The sequence below is a fragment of the Salvelinus namaycush genome, chromosome 19, assembly GCF_016432855.1.
Source record: "Salvelinus namaycush isolate Seneca chromosome 19, SaNama_1.0, whole genome shotgun sequence".
Taxonomy (NCBI): Eukaryota; Metazoa; Chordata; class Actinopteri; order Salmoniformes; family Salmonidae; genus Salvelinus; species Salvelinus namaycush.
Genome location: NC_052325.1, coordinates 12,033,982 through 12,047,456, shown reverse-complemented (window position 1 = coordinate 12,047,456; position 13,475 = coordinate 12,033,982).

Below are 13,475 nucleotides of genomic sequence, written 5' to 3'. Positions count from 1 at the left end.
GTAAAGAACACAATTCATCCAAAGCATGTTCAGATGGCATTGGTGTGCACTGGTGTGCGTGCCTAAAGAGCTCTATTTCATGTCATCTGACCATAGCATCAGTTCCAATCCAAGTGCCAATGCCGTTTATCAAAGTCTTGGCGGTGCTATGGTCAGATGACACGAACATAGAGCACTTTGGCCACGCCCACCAGTGGTGGGTTTGGCGTTTAAAATAGAAGCGTATACAGAAAAGTACCTTGTGCCTACGGTAAAATACGGTCTTGAATTACGTGTGTTATGGGGCAATTTTGCTTCCCCTAGTCCTGGAGCCCTTGTTAAGGTCAATGGCATCATGAACTTTACCCAGTACCAGGACATTTTAGCCAAAATCCTGGTTGCCTCTGCCAGGAGGCTGACACTTGACCACAAGTGGATCTTCCAGCAAGAGAATAACCCCAGGCACTAACCAAAATCCACAAAGAAATGGTTCATTGGCCCCAATATCAACATTTTGCAATGGCCATCTCAGTCTCTGGACTTGAACCCCATTGAAAACCTGTGGTTTGAATAGAGGAGGGGAGTCCATAAGAGCACACAGGATATCAAGCATCTGGAAGGATTATGTAAGGAGGAATGGTCTAAGATCACTCCCAGTGTGTTCTCCAACTCAAACATTTTAGAAAAAGGCTCAGTGGTGTTATCCTCGCTGGGGAAGGGTGCTGGAGTATTGAAAACGGGTAACAATAATTTTGACCCACATCTTTTTTAGATTTTAAACAAAATGAGCAATTGTATTATTTTAAAATAATATAATTTCCCAATTTTTTGAGCATGCAATATAGCTCGGTATTTGTATTATTTAGTATTTGTATCATTTATATAGTTTTTACGCATGATTATCAAGGGTACCAATAATTATGGATCTAACTGTACAGCTGTTCTAAAGAACATAATTTCTCCAAAGAATGTTCAAAAGCCAGTGAGTTAGAGGATAACTTTGTGGAAAAGTAATGTGGATATACTGTAACTAATACCCTTAACAAATTCAATAAATATGTTAACAAAGAACGTTTCTCAGCAACAGAGAACAAAGTGGCGGCATGACTTTCTGGGTGACAGACTCGTGGATGGTTTTATTGAAATGAGATATATTTCTCTTTAATCTCAGACACTATCACTGTGCATTAATCAAATCTTGTGAGAGAGAATGGGGTTTGAGCAGGGTTGTGACACAGCTCATGCTTTCATATCGCATGTGTAACCCTCCTTACAAAGTATGCCATAGAATGGTTATCTGACTGGACTATCAAAGACAGGACCTTATCTGACTGGACTATCAAATACCTTATCTGACTGGGCTATTAGACAGGACCTTATCTGACTGGACTATCAAATACCTTATCTGACTGGGCTATTAGACAGGACCTTATCTGACTGGACTATCAAATACCTTATCTGACTGGGCTATTAGACAGGACCTAATCTGACTGGACTATCAAAGAGAGGACCTTATCTGACTAGACTATCAAAGAGAGGACCTTATCTGACTGTACTATCAAAAACAGGACCTTAACTGACTGGACTATCAAAGAGAGGACCTTAACTGACTGGACTATCAAAGAGAGGACCTTATCTGACTGGACTATCAAAGAGAGGACCTTATCTGACTGGACTATCAAAGACAGGACCTTATCTGACTGGACTATCAAAGAGAGGACCTTATCTGACTGGACTATCAAAGACAGGACCTTATCTGACTGGACTATTAGACAGGACCTTATCTGACAGGACTATCAAAGACAGGACCTTATCTGACTGGACTATTAGACAGGACCTTATCTGACTGGACTATCAAAGACAGGACCTTATCTGACTGTACTATCAAAGACAGGACCTTATCTGACTGGACTATCAAAGACAGGACCTTAACTGACTGGACTATCAAAGAGAGGACCTTATCTGACTGTACTATCAAAGACAGGACCTTATCTGACTGTACTATCAAAGAGAGGACCTTATCTGACTGGACTATCAAAGACAGGACCTTATCTGACTAGACTATCAAAGAGAGGACCTTATCTGACTGTACTATCAAAGACAGGACCTTATCTGACTGGGCTATTAGACAGGACCTAATCTGACTGGACTATCAAAGACAGGACCTTAACTGACTGGACTATCAAAGAGAGGACCTTAACTGACTGGACTATCAAAGAGAGGACCTTATCTGACTGGACTATTAGACAGGACCTTATCTGACTGGACTATCAAAGACAGGACCTTAACTGACTGGACTATCAAAGAGAGGACCTTATCTGACTGTACTATCAAAGAGAGGACCTTATCTGACTGGACTATCAAAGAGAGGACCTTATCTGACTGGACTATCAAAGAGAGGACCTTATCTGACTGGACTATCAAAGAGAGGACCTTATCTGACTGGACTATCAAAGACAGGACCTTAACTGACTGGACTATCAAAGACAGGACCTTATCTGACTGTACTATCAAAGAGAGGACCTTATCTGACTGGACTATCAAAGACAGGACCTTATCTGACTGGACTATCAAAAACAGGACCTTATCTGACTGTACTATCAAAGAGAGGACCTTATCTGACTGGACTATCAAAGAGAGGACCTTATCTGACTGGACTATCAAAGACAGGACCTTATCTGACTGGACTATCAAAAACAGGACCTTATCTGACTGGACTATCAAAGAGAGGACCTTATCTGACTGGACTATCAAAAACAGGACCTTATCTGACTGGACTATCAAAGAGAGGACCTTATCTGACTGGACTATCAAAGAGAGGACCTTATCTGACTGGACTATCAAAGACAGGACCTTATCTGACTGGACTATCAAAGACAGGACCTTATCTGACTGGACTATCAAAAACAGGACCTTATCTGACTGGACTATCAAAGAGAGGACCTTATCTGACTGGACTATCAAAGAGAGGACCTTATCTGACTGGACTATCAAAGACAGGACCTTATCTGACTGGACTATCAAAGAGAGGACCTTATCTGACTGGACTATCAAAGAGAGGACCTTATCTGACTGGACTATCAAAGAGAGGACCTTATCTGACTGGACTATCAAAGAGAGGACCTTATCTGACTGGACTATCAAAGAGAGGACCTTATCTGACTGGACTATTAGACAGGACCTTATCTGACAGGACTATCAAAGACAGAACCTTATCTGACTGGATGATTAGACAGGACCTTATCTCACTGGACTATCAAAGACAGGACCTTATCTGACTGGACTATCAACGACAGGACCTTATCTGACTGGGCGATTAGACAGGACCTTATCTGACTGGACCTTATCTGACTGGACTATCAAAGACAGGACCTTATCTGACTGGACTATTAGACAGGACCTTATCTGACTGGACCTTATCTGACTGGGCTATCAAAGACAGGCCCTTATCTGACTGGACTATCAAAGACAGGACTAATGTGATGGTATTTGTATCATGTTGATACTGTTGGGGCTATTGCTGGGTGGCTGGGTATAAAATGTTGAATGCAGATTTAAAGCTACTATATAAGTACCACTCAAAACCTTCAAAGGTACAGCTCAGAAATGAATTACGTTTTTGTTGCCACATTCCCTAAGCCGTAAATAGTTTGATTTGCCAGGAGAATGTATACATGAGAGATTCACAACTATAAGCCCATGCACAATAACAGGTCAATTGAGTGTGTTTAATACTGGGGGGGCAAGTGGTCAATCCAAATGGAAACATTGAAGCCTGTCAAGAGAGAGTGAAACATTTGTATATATCATATTGCAAATAGAGAACCCTATAGTAAACACCCACACATCTGCTGCAGGCTATCTGAGAGTTCAGTAGAGATAGAGGCTTACAGTGCCTAACGTAGTAAAAGGTAATGTTGGTGGACTTAACAAAGCCCCTTAATTCATAGGTCTCTTAACACATCATCTGTCTATTGTCATGTTTTAAAATAAGCCCTGCTTAGAGGAGTACTGATTACCAAGGGTTTGTTGAGCTGTTGTGGAGTGTGCACAGAGTTAATGTATGTGTGTGTGAGTTCACTTCACTAAGGTTGGGGATTTTGTATAGCCATAGAGATGGGAGGCAGATGACAACAGGACAGTACCAGAAGATAAAAGAGCTCAGATGAGCTGAGGGGAATTAGGCTTTATCTCCATCCTCACCTTCTACATTACATTTATAAACCCCTGGAATGATACATTTCTGACCCAAGCGCCCCATTCGCTAAGCCCGTATCACCACATTAAAAAAGGCCTGGTCTAATTAATCTCTTTAATTAATTACTACGCATAACAGGAGCGTTGTTAATGCTACAAGAGGGAGGTCGAGAGAGAAATAGAAGTGGGGAGAGAGAGAGAGAGAGAAGGGGGAGATGATGAGAGGTGGCGATGATGTTTCATCATAGCCTACGGGGGTGATTGAGCCAGTGCTCAGATACCTGAGTATATTTGGTTGGCTGCCTAAGCACTCAAACAGACCGAGAGGATTTTCATTTTGGTGTGTAAGAAGCTTTTTTCCTTGCCACCATTTAATGCAGGACATAAAAGGTAAGCACAATCTGCCAGCGTTCACCTATGTGGCGTGATGCTACGTGCCCATGATGAAAACAAGTGCCATGGGTAAACGAAGAGGATAATCATGGGAAGGTTGGGTAGCATACAGGAAGTTTTACAGGAAACAGGAAACTGATGCAAGAATGGCATTTAATTTGTTTTTGTTTTTATTCATTCTTCAGTTGGACAGTACAAGTATCTATTAATCTGCTCAAAATAAAATGATCAAATATTATGCAATAGTACAGTATGCATCATACAGTATATTGTACACTAGGCTGGCCTACAATATCAAAAAGAATTCCCAGGCTTGTGACAATTTTAATTGTCACATGCGTCGTAAAAAGCAGGTATTGTCACGACTTCGACCGAGGCAGGCTCTCCTTCCCGTTCGGGTGGCGTTCGGCGGTCGTCGTCACCGGCCTATTAGCTGCCACTGATCCTTTTCTCCCCCTCCCTATGTGTTTATTGGGTTCACCTGTTTTGTATTAGGGTTAATTAGTTGGGCTTATTAGTCAGCCGGCCCGCACGTTTCTTTGTGCGGGATTGTTTGTTTGTAAGTAGTGGTGTTGGTTTTGTGCTACGTGTTTCCTGGACTGTGTTCGTTTCCCCCGTGTCTGGGGTTGGTTAAGTAGTACACCCAGTGTGTTAGTAGGGTGGCCTAGTTTGTCCGTGTTCATTAAAGAACATTTTGTATTGGCACCTGCTGTTTCCTGCGCTTTGACTTCACACTCCGACACCCAGGCCTTACAGAATCCCGCACCCGAATGGAGTCAGCAGGAGCAGCGGCCAACCCTCTCCCATCGATGGAGGAACAGGTGCTCCATCATACCACTGTTCTCCACCGTATTGGATCAGCGATGGATTCGATGATGGAGCGAATGGACCGATGGGAGAGGAGTGGTTTCCTCTCTCCACCTTCGGCTCCTCCAGCCCAGGACTCTCCATCCCTCGGCTCCAGCGCTCTCCGTCTGACACTCCCGAGGGATTATGATGGATCGGCGGCAGGGTGCCAGGGGTTCCTACTCCAACTGGAACTGTACCTTGCCACCGTAAGACCCACTCCCTCGGGAGCGGAGAGGGTGAGTGTCCTCGTCCCCTGCCTCACGGGTCGTGCTCTGGAGTGGGCCAACGCAGTCTGGAATGGCCCAGACTCTGTGAAGGAGCATTACCCAGAGTTCACCCGCCGTTTTCGGGCCGTATTTGACCATCCTCCAGAGGGCCGAGCGGCGGGAGAACGACTGTTCCACCTTAGGCAGGAGAAGAGGAGCGCCCAGGATTACGCGCTGGAGTTCCGGACCCTGGCTGCTGGATCTGGGTGGAACGACAGGGCCCTTATTGACCACTACCGGTGTAGTCTCCGGGAGGACGTCCGCAGGGAGCTAGCATGTCGGGACACCGCTCTTTCCCTGGATGAGCTGATTGACATGTCCATCCGTCTGGACAATCTGCTGGCTGCCCGCGGGCGTTCTGAGAGGGTCCTGTACGTTCCACCACCCAGCCCCTCTGCTCCTATTCCGATGGAGTTGGGAGGGGCTGGGCCGAGGGATAGCGGAGGAGGAGGCTCTCCCTGCACCAGCTGTGGTCGGAGAGGACACACGGCCGATCGGTGCTGGGGGGGTCCGTCTGGGAGTCGAGATGGCAGGCGGAACGCTTCTCGATCACCCCAGGTGAGTCAGCACCAAACTCACCCAGAACCCCCTGTTAGTCACATGTTTGTCTTGATTTTTTTCCTGAAATTTTTTCCCTCTTCCCAGCATAGGGCGCTAGTCGATTCAGGCGCAGCTGGGAACTTTATGGATCACGGACTCGCTCTTAGGTTAAGGGTTCCGCTTGTGCCGATAGATTCTCCCTTTCCCGTGCACTCCCTAGATAGCCGGCCATTAGGGTCAGGGGTGGTCAGGGAGACCACGGTCCCCCTGGACATGGTGACGCAGGGGAATCATAAGGAGCGTATCAGCTTTTATATTATTGATTCGCCTGCGTTTCCAGTGGTGCTAGGGATTCCCTGGCTGGCCCGGCACAATCCTAAAATTTCGTGGAGACAGGGGGTTCTCCAGGGGTGGTCAAAGGAGTGTTCTGGAAGGTGTTTGGGAGTTTCCATCGGTGCCACGTCGGTGGAAAGTCCAGACCAGGGTTCCACGGTGTGCATTCCCCCCGAGTATGCCGATTTGGCAATCGCTTTCAGTAAAAAGAAAGCGACTAAATTACCACCTCATCGACCGGGAAGGGATTGTGCGATAGATCTCCAGGTAGACGCTGCGCTTCCCAAGAGTCACGTGTACCCATTGTCCCAAGAGGAGACGGTGGCTATGGAGACATATGTCACTGAGTCTCTGGGACAGGGGTACATTCGGTCCTCCATCTCACCTGCCTCCTCGAGTTTCTTTTTTGTGAAGAAAAAGGAGGGAGGTTTGCGTCCGTGTATTGATTATAGAGGTCTAAATGCCATCACCGTAGGGTTTAGTTACCCACTACCTCTCATTGCTACGGCAATGGAATCATTTCACGGAGCGCAGTTCTTCACAAAATTGGATCTCAGGAGCGCGTATAGTCTGGTGCGTATTCGGAAAGGAGACGAGTGGAAAACCGCATTTAGTACCACATCGGGCCATTATGAGTACTGCGTCATGCCGTATGGGTTAAAGAATGCTCCAGCCGTTTTCCAATCCTTTGTAGACGATATTCTCAGGGACCTGCACGGGCAGGGAGTGGTTGTTTATATCGATGACATTCTGATCTACTCAGCCACTCACGCCGCGCATGTGTCTCTGGTGCGCAAGGTGCTTGGTAGACTGCTGGAGCATGACCTATATGTCAAGGCTGAGAAGTGTGTGTTCTCCAAACGAGCCGTCTCTTTTCTGGGTTATCGCATTTCCACCTCGGGCGTGGTGGTAGGGAGTGACCGCATTAAGGCCGTGCGTAATTGGCCGACTCCGACCACGGTAAAAGAGGTGCAGCGGTTTTTGGGTTTTGCCAACTACTACCGGAGGTTTATCCGGGGTTTTGGGCAGGTAGCAGGTCCCATTACCTCACTGCTGAAGGGGGGTCCGGTGCGGTTGCAGTGGTCAGCAAAAGCGGACGGAGCTTTCAACAGGTTGAAGGCGCTGTTCACGGATGCGCCCGTGTTGGCGCATCCGGATCCCTCTCTAGCATTCATAGTGGAGGTGGACGCGTCCGAGGCTGGGGTAGGTGCCGTGCTATCACAGCGCTCTGGTACACCACCCAAAACTCCACCCCTGTGCTTTCTTCTCGAAGAAACTCAGTTCAGCGGAGCGTAACTATGATGTGGGGGACCGGGAGTTGTTAGTAGTGGTCAGTGCCCTGAAGGTGTGGAGACACTGGCTTGAGGGGGCTAAGCACCCTTTTCTCATCTGGACCGACCACCAGAATCTGGAGTATATTCGGGCAGCTAGGAGACTGAACCCACGTCAAGCAAGGTGGGCCATGTTCTTTACCCGATTTCAGTTTACGTTAACGTATAGACCGGGCTCTCAGAACATAAAGGCGGATGCACTGTCCCGTTTTTACGACTCGGACGATCGGCCCACCGAACCCACTCTCATCCTTCCCGCCTCAAGGCTGATAGCACCAGTGGTGTGGGAAGTGGACTCGGACATCGAGCGGGCGTTACGGGCGGAACCCGCTCCTCCTCAGTGTCCAGTGGGGCGGAAGTACGTGCCACTTGGTGTTCGGGACAAATTGATTCGGTGGGCTCACGTTCTACCCTCCTCGGGTCACCCTGGGGTGAAGAGGACAGTGGGGAGCCTTCGGGGGAGGTATTGGTGGCCTACCTTGGCGAGAGACGTTAGGGTTTATGTTTCCTCCTGTTCGGTATGCGCCCAGAGTAAGGCTCCTAGGCACCTTCCTAGAGGGAAGTTACAACCCCTCCCCGTTCCACAACGGCCTTGGTCGCACCTGTCCGTAGATTTTCTGACCGATCTTCCCCCGTCTCAGGGGAACACTACGGTACTGGTGATTGTGGATCGGTTCTCGAAGTCCTGTCGTCTCCTCCCGTTGCCCGGTATTCCTACAGCCCTACAGACTGCGGAGGCATTATTCACCCACGTCTTCCGGCACTACGGGGTGCCGGAGGACATCGTTTCTGATCGGGGCCCCCAATTCACGTCCCGAGTATGGAGGGCGTTCATGGAGCGTTTGGGGGTCTCGGTCAGCCTGACCTCCGGGTATCACCCTGAGAGTAATGGGCAGGTGGAGAGAGTGAACCAGGAGGTGGGTAGGTTTCTGCGGTCGTATTGCCAGGACCGGCCAGGGGAGTGGGCGAGATACATTCCCTGGGCCGAAATGGCCCAGAACTCACTACGCCACTCCTCTACTAACGTGTCCCCCTTTCAGTGTGTATTGGGGTACCAGCCGGTCCTGGCACCATGGCATCCGAGCCAGACCGAGGCTCCTGCGGTGGAGGAATGGGTGCAGCGTTCCAAGGAGACATGGAGGGCCGTCCAGGAATCTCTCCAACAAGCCAGTGGACGGCAGAAGAGGAGCGCTGACCGCCACCGCAGTGAGGCCCCCGTGTTTGTACCGGGGGACAGGGTCTGGCTCTCGACCCGAAACCTGCCCCTCCGCTTGCCCTGCCGGAAGCTGGGTCCGCAGTGTGTAGGGCTCTTCAAAGTCCTGAGGAGAATAAACGAGGTGTGTTATCGATTACAACTCCCTTCCTATTATCGTATTAACCCCTCGTTTCATGTGTCTCTCCTCAGGCCGGTAGTAGCTGGTCCCCTGCAGCACGGTGAGGTGCCGGAGGTCCCTCCTCCCCCTCTGGACATCGAGGGGTCCCCGGCGTACACGATACGGGCCATTCTGGACTCGAGACGCCGGGTGAGGGGCCTGCAGTACCTCGTGGACTGGGAGGGGTACGGTCCGGAGGAGAGGTGCTGGGTACCGGTGGGGGACATTTTGGATCCGTCGATGCTGAGGGATTTCCATCGCCTCCATCCGGATCGCCCTGCACCTCGTCCTCCGGGTCGACCTCGAGGCCGGTGTCGGCGCGCTGCGGGAGCCGCGCGTCAGAGGGGGGGTACTGTCACGACTTTGACCGAGGCAGGCTCTCCTTCCCGTTCGGGTGGCGTTCGGCGGTCGTCGTCACTGGCCTATTAGCTGCCACTGATCCTTTTCTCCCCCTCCCTATGTGTTTATTGGGTTCACCTGTTTTGTATTAGGATTAATTAGTTGGGCTTATTAGTCAGCCGGCCCGCACGTTTCTTTGTGCGGGATTGTTTGTTTGTAAGTAGTGGTGTTGGTTTTGTGCTACGTGTTTCCTGGACTGTGTTCGTTTCCCCCGTGTCTGGGGTTGGTTAAGTAGTACACCCAGTGTGTTAGTAGGGTGGCCTAGTTTGTCCGTGTTCATTAAAGAACATTTTGTATTGGCACCTGCTGTTTCCTGCGCTTTGACTTCACACTCCGACACCCAGGCCTTACAGGTATAGACTAACAGTAAAATGCTTACTTATTGGCCCTTTCCAACAAAGCAGAATACAAAATAATAATAATAATAAGAAAAGTAGTAATAAAATTATAGAAAAAGATGGTAACACAAGGAATAAATACACAATGAGCGATGATAGATTGACTATATAAATACATGGGGTACCAGTACCGAGTCGACGTGCAGGGGTAGAAGGTAATTAAGGTTGATACAGCGCATTCGGAAAGTATACGGACCCCTTGACTTTTTCCACATTTTGTTATGTTACAGACATATTCTAAAATGGATTAAATTGTTTTCCCCCCTAAACAATCTAAACACAATAACCCATAAAGACAAAGCAAAAACAGGTTTTTAGACATGTTAGCATTTTTTAAAAATAAAAATGAAATATCACATTTACATAGGTATTCAGACCCTTTACTCAGTACTTTGTTGAAGCACCTTTGGCAGCGATTACAGCTTTGAGTCTTCTTGGGTATGATGCTACAAGCTTGGCACACCTGTATTTGGGGAATTCTCCATTCTTCTCTGCAAGATCCACTCAAGCTCTGTCAGGCCGGGTGGGGAGCGTCGCTGCACAGCTATTTTCAGGTCTCTTCAGAGATGTTCGATCGGGTTCAAGTTCGGGCTCTGGCTGGGCCATTCAAAGACATTCAGAGACTTGTCACGAAGCCACTCCTGCATTGCTTTGGCTGTATGCTTAGGGTTGTTGTCCTGTTGGAAGGTGAACCTTCACCCCAGTCTGAGGTCCTGAGCGCCTGGAGCAGGTTTTCATCAAGGATCTCTCTGTACTTTGCTCCGTTAATCTTTCCCTCGATCCTGATTAGTCTCCCAGTCCCTGCCGCTGAAAAACATCCCCACAGCATGATGCTGCCACCACCGTGCTTCACCATAGGGATGGTGCCAGGTTTCCTCCAGACGTGACACTTGGTATTCAGGCCAAAGAATTCAATCTTGGTTTCAACAGACCAGAGAAGCTTGTTTCTCATGCTCTGAGAGTCGGTTAGGTGCCTTTTGGCAAACTCAAAGCGGGCTGTCATGTGCCTTTTACTGAGGAGTGGCTTGCGTATGGCCACTCTACCACAAAGGCCTGATTGGTGGGGTGCTGCAGAAATGGTTGTCCTTCTGGAAGGTTCTCCCGTCTCCACAGAGGAACTCTGGAGCTCTGTCAGAGTGACAGACAAGCCTATTCCCCCTCAGGAAACTAAAAAGATTTGGCATGGGTCCTCAGATCCTCAAAAGGTTCTACAGCTGCAACATCGAGAGCATCCTGACTGGTTGCATCACTGCCTGGTATGGCAATTGCTTGGCCTCCGACCGCAAGGCACTACAGAGGGTAGTGCGTATGGCCCAGTACATCACTGGGGCTAAGCTGCCTGCCATCCAGGACCTCTATACCAGGCGGTGTCAGAGGAAGGCTCTAAAAATTGTCAAAGACCCCAGCTACCCCAGTCATAGACTGTTCTCTCTACTACCACATGGCCAGCGATACTGGAGTGCCAAGTCTAGGACAAAAAGGCTTCTCAACAGTTTTTATCCCCAAGCCATAAGACCCCTGAACAGGTAATCAAATTGCTTCCTGGACTATTTGCATTGTGTGCCTCCCAACCCCTCTTTTAAGCTGCTGCTACTCTCTGTTTATCATATATGCATAGTCACTTTAACTATACATTCATGTACATACTACCTCAATTGGCCCGACCAACCAGTGCCCCCGCATATTGACTAACCGGGCTATCTGCATTGTATCCCGCCACCCAACACCCGCCAACCCCTCTTTTACGCTACTGCTACTCTCTGTTAATCATATATTCATAGTCACTTTAATCATATCTACATGTACATATTACCTCAATCAGCCCGACTAACTGGTGCCTGTTTATAGCCTCGCTACTGTTATAGCCTCGCTACTGTATATAGCCTCGCTACTGTTATTTTTCACAGTCTTTTTACAGTTGTTTTTATTTCTTTACCACAGGTGGACTCCAATCAAGTTGTAGAAACATCTCAAGGATGATCAATGGAAACAGAATGCACCTGAGCTCAAGTTCGAGTTTCATATCAAAAGGTCTGAGTACTTAGTGTATGTAAATAAGTTAGTTATGTTTTTTATCAGGGTAAAGGATAGATAATATACAGTAGCAGCAGTATACTGTAGGTAGGGGTAAAGTGACTAGACAACAGGATAGATAATTAACAATAGCATCAGTATACTGTAGGTAGGGGTAAAGTGACTGGACAACAGGATAGATAATAGACAGTAGCAGCAGTATACTGTAGGTAGGGATAAAGGATAGATAATAGACAGTAACAGCAGTATACTGTAGGTAGGGGTAAAGTGACTAGACAACAGGATAGATAATTAACAATAGCATCAGTATACTGTAGGTAGGGGTAAAGTGACTGGACAACAGGATAGATAATAGACAGTAGCAGCAGTATACTGTAGGTAGGGATAAAGGATAGATAATAGACAGTAACAGCAGTATACTGTAGGTAGGGGTAAAGTGACTAGACAACAGGATAGATAATAGACAGTAGCAGCAGTATACTGTAGGTAGGGATAAAGGATAGATAATAGACAGTAACAGCAGTATACTGTAGGTAGGGGTAAAGTGACTAGACAACAAGATAGATAATAGACAGTAGCAGCAGTATACTGTAGGTAGGGGTAACGTGACTAGACAACAGGATAGATAATAGACAGTAACAGCAGTATACTCTAGGTAGGGGTAAAGTGACTAGACAACAGGATAGATAATAGACAGTAGCAGCAGTGTGTGTGGTGAGTATGGGAGTGTGTGTGTGGCAACAGTGTGCCTGTGTGTACGTGTTATATGTGAGTGTGTGTGTGTTTGAGTGAGTGAGTGAGTGTGTGTGTGTGTGTATATATGTGTTGGAGTGTCAGTGTGTGTGTGAGTGTGTGGGTAGAGTCCAGTGTGTGTGTGAGTGTGTGGCTAGAGTCCAGTGTGTGTGTGTGTGGGTAAAGTCCAGTGTGTGTGTGTGTGTGTGAGTGTGTGGGTAGAGTCCAGTGTATGTTTGAGTGTGGGGGTAGAGTCCAGTGTATGTTTGAGTGTGGGGGTAGAGTCCCGTGTGTGTGTGTGTGAGTGTGTGGGTAGAGTCCAGTGTGTGTGTGTGAGTGTGTGGGTAGAGTCCAGTGTGTGTGTGAGTGTGTGGGTAGAGTCCAGTGTGTGTGTGTGAGTGTGTGGGTAGAGTCCAGTGTGTGTGTGAGTGTGTGGGTAGAGTCCAGTGTGTGTGTGAGTGCTATCTGCATTGACCGTTTTTGCACTAACGGGGCTTGTTGGAGAACATAGAGTTCACAGCCAGAGCTAAGTCACAGTGAGTATGTTATTGAGTGACATCGACTAAATATTTAATAAAAGAGACAAGATGATACACACACAGGTCAAAATGCAGCTCTTAGAGGAGGAGAAGGCTTAGAGGAATCGTTTAT